This window comes from Mycteria americana, chromosome 14, assembly GCF_035582795.1.
Source record: "Mycteria americana isolate JAX WOST 10 ecotype Jacksonville Zoo and Gardens chromosome 14, USCA_MyAme_1.0, whole genome shotgun sequence".
Lineage (NCBI taxonomy): Eukaryota > Metazoa > Chordata > Aves > Ciconiiformes > Ciconiidae > Mycteria > Mycteria americana.
This window is the reverse complement of record NC_134378.1, coordinates 16,680,385-16,688,070: the sequence shown is the minus strand read 5'-3', so window position 1 is coordinate 16,688,070 and position 7,686 is coordinate 16,680,385.

The window sequence follows — 7,686 nt, the reverse complement described above, 5'->3', positions numbered from 1 at the left end:
TGACGGGCTGGAGGCATCCCAGTGCAGACCACGGGCAGGACGGGGGGCAGACTGCAGGCAGAATGAGGGCAGAATGCAGGCAGGACGGGTAACGGTTGCCCGTGGGCGAGGGGGGGACTCGTGCCCTGGGGGCTTATAAACCAACAGGATTTTCGCCCAGGCTTTAGAGATGCGGGGGGGGGGGGGGGATGCCCCGGTCCCCAAGTCCGTGATGAACGATGGGATGAGCAACCTGGGGACCACGCAGCCTGGGGGGCTGCCCATCCCCATCCCCGCCCCGCAGCAAGGCGTCAGGTCCCTTCTGCCACCACCAAAGGGATGCAGGTGCCACCCACCGTGCCGGGCGGGTGTCCCCTCCCTGCCACCAACATCCCACCACCGAGCGGGGTACCAGAGGCGGCTGCGCCGGGACGAGGACGCATCCCTGGCCGCGGGCCTCGCTCCAGCTGGGCGCTGTTTTGTAAGGACTCCTGGGCCTCTGCGGCGCAGAGATAAGCCCAAGAATTCGCCGTTGGTTCCAAATATCCCGTCCGCTTCCTCCCGCCGTCCTTGCCGCCGCTCCAGCCCGCTTGTCTCATTTCCGCAGCAGCGTGCTGGGGAGAGCTTCCTGTTTTCCCCCCGGCCCCGGGGCGGTGGCGGGGGGCTGCGGGACGCGGGGAGGAAGGGCAGGACAATGGTCACAGGCAGGGACGGGCAGCTGCCCACCTCCCGGGCTGGGGGTCTGTACTGGGCGGGGGGGGGGACCTCGGTGGCCCGGGATGGGACCGGGAGGAAGGGGGCAGGAGGGTGGCAGCGGGGCTGGCAGGTGGCAGCGGTGGGGACGCGGGTCCTGGGCTGAGCTGAGATTGCGGATGGGGTTTCTTTCCTTTCCTTTCCTTTTGTTATTTCTTTTTTTCTTCAAGGGTTTTGCTGTAAATCAACCCAAGCTCCCTCCGGAGCATCCTTTCTGCGCCACGGGGGGTGACGCCGGCTGGAGGAGCCCCCCCCCCCCTCCCCGCTCCACCTGGGCATCACCCCAGCGTGAGAACGGGGATGGGACCGGGTACCCCCGCTCAGCCCAGACGCGGTGCAGCAAAGCCCTGGGTGGGGGGAACCTGCCCTCCCCAGAGAGATGAACCCCCCCCACCCAGAGGCACTTTTTAGGGTCCCTCCAGTAAAACCCCCCCGCAGCCGCAGCGTGGGAGAGCAGCATCCCCAGGGGACTGCCACCTCCCAGGGGCCGTGCCACGGGGCGGGGGGCCGGGATGCTGCTCCCCCATCCCAAACCGCAGCCGCGGGAAAAGAGGGATCCGCTTTCGGGCTTTGCTCGCTCTGAGCCCAGCATCCTCCTGCCGCGGCTGGGACGGGCTGGTGGGCAGCCCCGTGTCCCCCTGGTTTTGGGGAGGGGGGAAGGCTCTTGCCCCCCAGCCCTGGGACGGAGTGTGAGTGTTTACTCGCCGCCTTTCTCACCGCTCGCAGCGTGGCAGGAGTTATTCAAAGGCGGGCGGAAGCGAGCGCAGCAACTGAAACAACAATGAAAAGGAAACGGAGCTTGAAAAATTCTCCGTTCATAAATCAACTGAACTGCAGGTGATCCCCGGGCAGGAGCGAGCCGAGGAAAAGACACGGCACGGCTCGGCACAGCCGGCAGCCGGGTGGACCCCGGCCCCGCAGGCAGGGATGGGGGGACGCCGGGATGCTCCGGGGTGTTCTGGGTGATGCTGGGGTTGGTGTTTTTGTCCCCGGGGCTGCACGTTGGGGGCTGTGGGGCAGGTGAGGTGGAGATATTGCTGGGTTATTTTCTTTTATTATATGTAAGCAAATCTGGGTGAGAGGGGCGAAGCTGTGCCGGGTGAGCTGCTTTCCGTGGCGGGGCCGGTGTCGCATGCACACGCACACGTACACACATGCACATGCACACGCACACGCACACACATGCACACGCACATGCCCACGCCTGCCTCCCAAGCCAGGGAAACGCACCGGAACGCAGCCAGCCCGGGGATGGGATGGGGCACAGAGGCCGTGCCGCGGCCGTGCCGCAGCCGTGCTGTGGCTCCTCGGGGCCGGCAGAGTGGGGAGACGAGGTTATCGGGGTGCAGAGCAGCCCCCCAGCTCTCTCATCACCTCCTCCGCAGCTTCCCGCCTGACTTTTGGGGTGAAACGTATCACTTTCGAAACAGCGGAGCCACGCGCGTGGCTCCAAGCCGTGGCCGTGCCGTGGGTGATGCTGGGGTTAACGGGAGAGGATCCAGGGCTCTCGGCGGCATTGGGCCACGGCTCCTTGCTGGGATCTCGTAAAGGCTTTTTCCTCCTTAGGAAAAGGAGCTGCCGTCTTGGGACGGGCTCCTCGGCGCTGGCAGCATCCCTGCGCGGGCAGGGGGTGGGCACGGGCAGAAAACATCTCCCCCCCTCCCCAGGTCCTGCAGCATCTTGCTGTGGGCAAGATGGGGACCAGTTTGGATAAACTCGGGTGTCCCCTCCTCACTGTCCCCTCTCTGCCAGCCCCCTTGAGCTGAGACCCGACCTCGGGGACACCAAAAGGGGCTCGTGCCTTTGGGACGGGTGGATGGCCCCAAGGACCAGGCTGGTGGCAGCAGGCTGAGCCTTCCAGCAGAGGAAAGGATCCGGTCGTGGTCCCCGCACTGGGAAAGCCAGGCGGGATGGCGTGTCCCCCTCTGCCGCTGTCTGTCCCCCCCCTTCCGCGATTTCCCTGTCATCTTGTCTTTCGGCAGAGCTGGAAAACTGGGAGACCACCGTAAATAAATCCTGTGTCTTTAAGCCATTTTGTACAGTACAAGAAAACGCTCTCGTTGAATTACAGCTTTTTAATCAAATACATGTAACCATGTCACTTAAAGTGCTCGCGAAAAGCAGGGGGAAAAAAAAAAAAAACCCAACACAATTGGAAGAGCACGATATTAAAACCAGCTGCTTGCTTACCCCCACCACAGTTAATAGTTTTTGAATGTTCTGAATGAGAGAGAAACCAGAGCCAAGCTCCACTTTCATGTCCATCTTTCTGATCAAGCCCTGTCAGACGGGGGGAGCCGGGCAGCCTGGCACAGCGGCGGGGGACGCGGGGGACGGGGGGGAGGCGGGAGGGCTGCGCTCGCCTCTCCTGCCGCTTCTCCCGTCCTCTCCGGCTTCCTCCCTGCGGTGATGGGGCTGTGGGAGCCCGTGGTCTTCCCGCAGGCGACGCAGCGCAGCCCGGCTGGGACCCAGCCTGGAGATGCGAGCACAGGTTGCCCAAGCCCTGCGGCGGCGAGGGATGCTGCCCTGGGACATCACTGTTGCGTCGCGTCTCCCACCGCCGACTTCCACCCAACTGCACCTCCTGACGCTTCTTCCCGCAAGTTGGCATCGCTGCCGCCGCAGCTCGTCCCCCACGGGTGCCGAGGCGCCGCGGTGCCCGCAGCGTCCCTTCCTCCGAGCGCGCCGGCGCGGTCCCCCGTGCCCCGTCCCCGTGTCCCGTCCCCTCGGGGCACGCATGCCAGGACCACCTCGACGTCTACCTCCGGCCTCGCTGGCCACCGACCCCCCCTCCAGCGCAGCCTGCCAACCACCCCGAGCTGTGCGGTTCCCCCGTAACGCGGACCAACACTCATTAAGCGTGAGGCAGAGACCACCAAATATGTCAAAACACACTTAAAATTTATTGTTTCATACCATACGTTTGAGTCTCTTGAACGCCAGCCAGTGTTTCTCCCTCTCCGCGATGGGGCCTATCTGCTGTCACCGACGCTTCGCATATATGTATAGCCCGCTTGCTTTCTGTCTTTTTTTCTTCCCCCCCTTCTTTCTTTAAATGAAAAATACAAACAATTGATGGAAAATGTACATTTGTTCCATATGGGACGGTCGGAGTGTGGAGAGGAGCCAGGAGAGTCATTTTTAGGCAGACTCCTCTCTCCAGCGGATGGCTGGACGGCTTCCCAGAACGGCCCCGCGCGGCCTGGCCTGACTCTCCTGACGAGCCTCAGACAGTCTGTGACGCTCCCGCGCCGGTGGGGGGGAACATGATGCAGCTCCCTGCCGGGCTCACCCCCCTGGGGCTGCTGAGCACGGGAGGAGGGAGAGGTTTCCACCGAGACCCCTGCAACGTCCCAGAAGGGCTGAGCTCGGCTGCGCGGGGGGCGATGGGGAGACTTGCTTTGCGTGGGAGGTTGAGTTAGGCTGGTTGGGTTGGGTTAGGTAGGCTAGGTTGAGTTGGTTGGGTTAGGTTGGGCTAGGTTGGTTGGGTTGAGTTAGGTAGGCTAGGTTGAGTTGGTTGGGTTGGGTTGGGCTAGGTTGGCTGGGTAAGGTTGGTTAGGATGGGTTGGGTTGGGTTGGGTTGGTTAGGCTAGGTTGGGTTGCCTTCGGTTGGGTTGGCTTATTTTGGGTTTCATTGGCTGGGTTGGGTTACGTTGGGTTGTGCTGGGTTGGGTTGGGTTGTGCTGGGTTGGGTTGGGTTGTGCTGGGTTGGGTTGTGCTGGGTTGGGTTGGGTTGGGTTGGGTTGGGTTGGGTTGGGTTGGGTTGGGTTGTATTGGTTGCGTTGGTGGTATCGGGTTGTGTTGTGTTGAGCTGGGTTGGGTTGTATTGGGCTGGGTTAGGTGACCTCTGGAGAGCACTTCCAACCCTTCCACGACCCTGTGGCCTCTGGGTGCCTCACAGCATTGCGGGCTCAGGTCAGAAGAGGAGCACAAAGCGGCTCTGATGGATGGCTGTGGGGCTCAGCTCGGCTGAGAGCCAGCGGGGAGAACAAGCCCCCAGACCCCCCCATGACTCATGCAGTGAGGACCAAACCTCCCTCCCTTATGAAGGGAACCCCAGCATGGCGTCGGGTGAGCGGATGGATGGTGTGGGGCTGGGGGCTGTGGGGCCAGGGGCTGGTGGTGGGGCCGGGGGCTGGTGGTGGCCCCAAGGCAGGGGGAGGAATGTGAGGGCTGGTGGGGGCAATGCCGGGAGCTGGGGGACCACAGCCAGAGCTCCACCGGTGATGGAGAAGCTGAACTTTGCACCAAGGGAAATGCTAAAAAAAAAAAAAAAAGAGTTTCAGGCTGCGCAGACTTCCCAGGGTGCATTAAGGACTCCTTGCTGCCTTATTTTCTTTTTCTTTCACAAAACCCGTAATATTTACGATACCGTGGGCCCAAGTCCCTGCAGGCAGCTGCCCTCCCCTGCCTGCGGCGGCCGGTGGAGCGGTGCCCGGCGTGCCTGCCAGCCCCGGGCAGCCCCGCTGCCGGGAAACTGCTGGGGAGCAGAGCTGGGGAGAGCATCCAGCATCACCCCGCACCTCTCGGCCGCCCGGCCGGCCGCTCCGGGCACGGCCGCGGAGGAAATGGTGCCTTTCCTGTCCCGCGAGGAGCGTTGAGATTTTCACACATTTCCTTTCCCAAACGGGGCTGCAAAACAGAAAGTCGGGGAAGGTTTGGGAACTCTTCTTCGGCTTGGTCGGGACAGGTTGCGCTGGGAACCTTTGAAACCTTTCTTCGCATTTCAACCTTTTCCCTTTGGTTAACCTCTACAACATATAACGCAGTTACATCTCTAAATAGTTTGCTTCCCAACTAAAAAAACTGGAAACTTTTTTTTTTTTTTTCCCAATGCTCTTTTTCTCGAGTCAGGAAATGTTTTGGAGCTGTTTGCCCCAAACAGGTTTGGCTTTGAAAAATCTTTTATTTTGTTAATTATTTTTTTATTTGTATTTTAATCTTAATTTTTTTTTTTTTTCAGTGGAAAAGGGAAAAAAAAAACCCCCATCATCCCATCACTAGCTCCAGAGCAGCTGCCTGCTGCCGCGGGTGGGGGACCGGCACCGGCAGCATCTTCCCGTTCCCCCCGCTGTCCCCACCGCAGGGATGTGTGGTGGTGAGCACCCAAAACCCCCGGACCAGGAGGCTCTAATTCCCCCTTAACATCCCGGCAGGGATGACTTCATCGAGGCTGCGCGTCCACGGGCCTGTGTCAGCGTTCCCTCCCCTCCCGCGTCCTCCGGGCCAGGACAGCTTGGGCTGCTGCGGAGCTGCCGCCGGCCGCCCCGGCAGGTCCCACTCGCCCCGGCTCTGCCACGGCTTCGGCCTCAGGAGCGGCGAGCCTGGAGCTGCGCATCGCCGGGCCGGGCCGGCTCGCACATGCTGTTTTAATATTCGGGTGATGTCATCGAGCACTCTATAATGCCGTAAAAAAACCAGAACGTCTATAAAGCTGACCGGTGAACCTCCAGCAGAACACACACGCGCATGGGTGTGCACACGGATGCACACGCACGGATACACGCCCACGTGCGTGCAGGTGGCCACGCACACGTGCCTGCAGATGCGCGCACACGTGCACGCACATGGATGCACACGTGCACGCATGGAGGCGCAGGCACGGATGCACGCACGCACGGACGCACACACGGACGCGCGGGTGCCCGTGCATAGGCACACGTGGATACGCACACGTGCACGTACACACGGGTGCACGCGTGGATGCACACGCAGACTCATGCACGTGCAGATACACAAAAAGGGCCACGCGCTCACACATACACACGCAGAGATGCGCACACATGGCTACACGCATGCACACACGCGCTCAGATGCGTGCAAACGGATACCCAGGGATGCACACACGCACCGAAATGCGGGCACACACGGATGCACACGTGCTTGCACACGCACACGTGTTGATAGACGCACACACATACATTTTTGCACACGCATGCGTTGGGACGCGCACGCACGGATGCGCGCACATGGATGCACGCGCACGGATGCACACACGCACCCCCCACCCCCACTTCGCGCCGCCCTGCCCCTCTCCCTGCTGTGCAGCACAGCGCTGGCTGTGGGGGCAGCACGGGAAGGGCAGGGGGGGTGCGCACAGCGCACGCGCTGCCCCGCGACCGGTGGCACTCGCGGGCGTCATGGCACGCGTCATGGCACGCGTCGTGGCCCGCGTCACGGGGACCTCTGCAGAAGCAGCCCCGGTGCGTGGGGCAGCGAGCCTGGGGGGATCCACAGCCCCATGTGCCCAGGGCATGCGGAGCAGATGCCACCCACCCATAAAGCCCAGGCAGGACCTGGCAGTGCCTCCCCCTCTCCCTGCCCCGGCAGCCGTCCCGGGAAAGCCGGCAGGATGGGCCTGTCAGGTTTTACATATACCTGTCAAATACCTTCTCCATATTTCTGCCGTAACGACCTGCTAAGAGCCCCTCGCTCCTCCTCCCCAGTCCAAAACCATCAGGCCCCGAGCTTTGGAGAGATTAAGTCATAAAAATCGGAAGGGGCTGTGTAGTAACAACCCCGGCCTGAGCCATAACGGCAGTGAAATCATCCCCAAACTATTTCAGCCCCATCCATTTCCAGTCCCACGTCACACCTGAGCCACCGGCACGCAGCGAAATAAAACGCTGGTGGATGGTTTCCTGGTCCCAGCGCGGCCGTACAGGGATGGGGGCAGGGAAAGAAGGTGATGTTAAAAATAAAAAGGCTCTCCCGGCGTGCGGGGCTGGCCGTCTCTGCCGGGTCCCGGTGCCTGAGCGGTGCAGGCTGTGTCCGGCCGGGCAGAGGGATCGCTGAGCTCCCGCGGGCACGGCTGGAGCAGCCCGTCCCATCCCCAGCTGGGTTTTCTGACCTGTGGTTTGCATTAACTAACCCCGAGCTGAGCAAACCCCGGCAGCCAAATAGCCAAAGCCAAGTGAAACTGGGAGACAGCGGATTTAGCATCAAATCGAACGC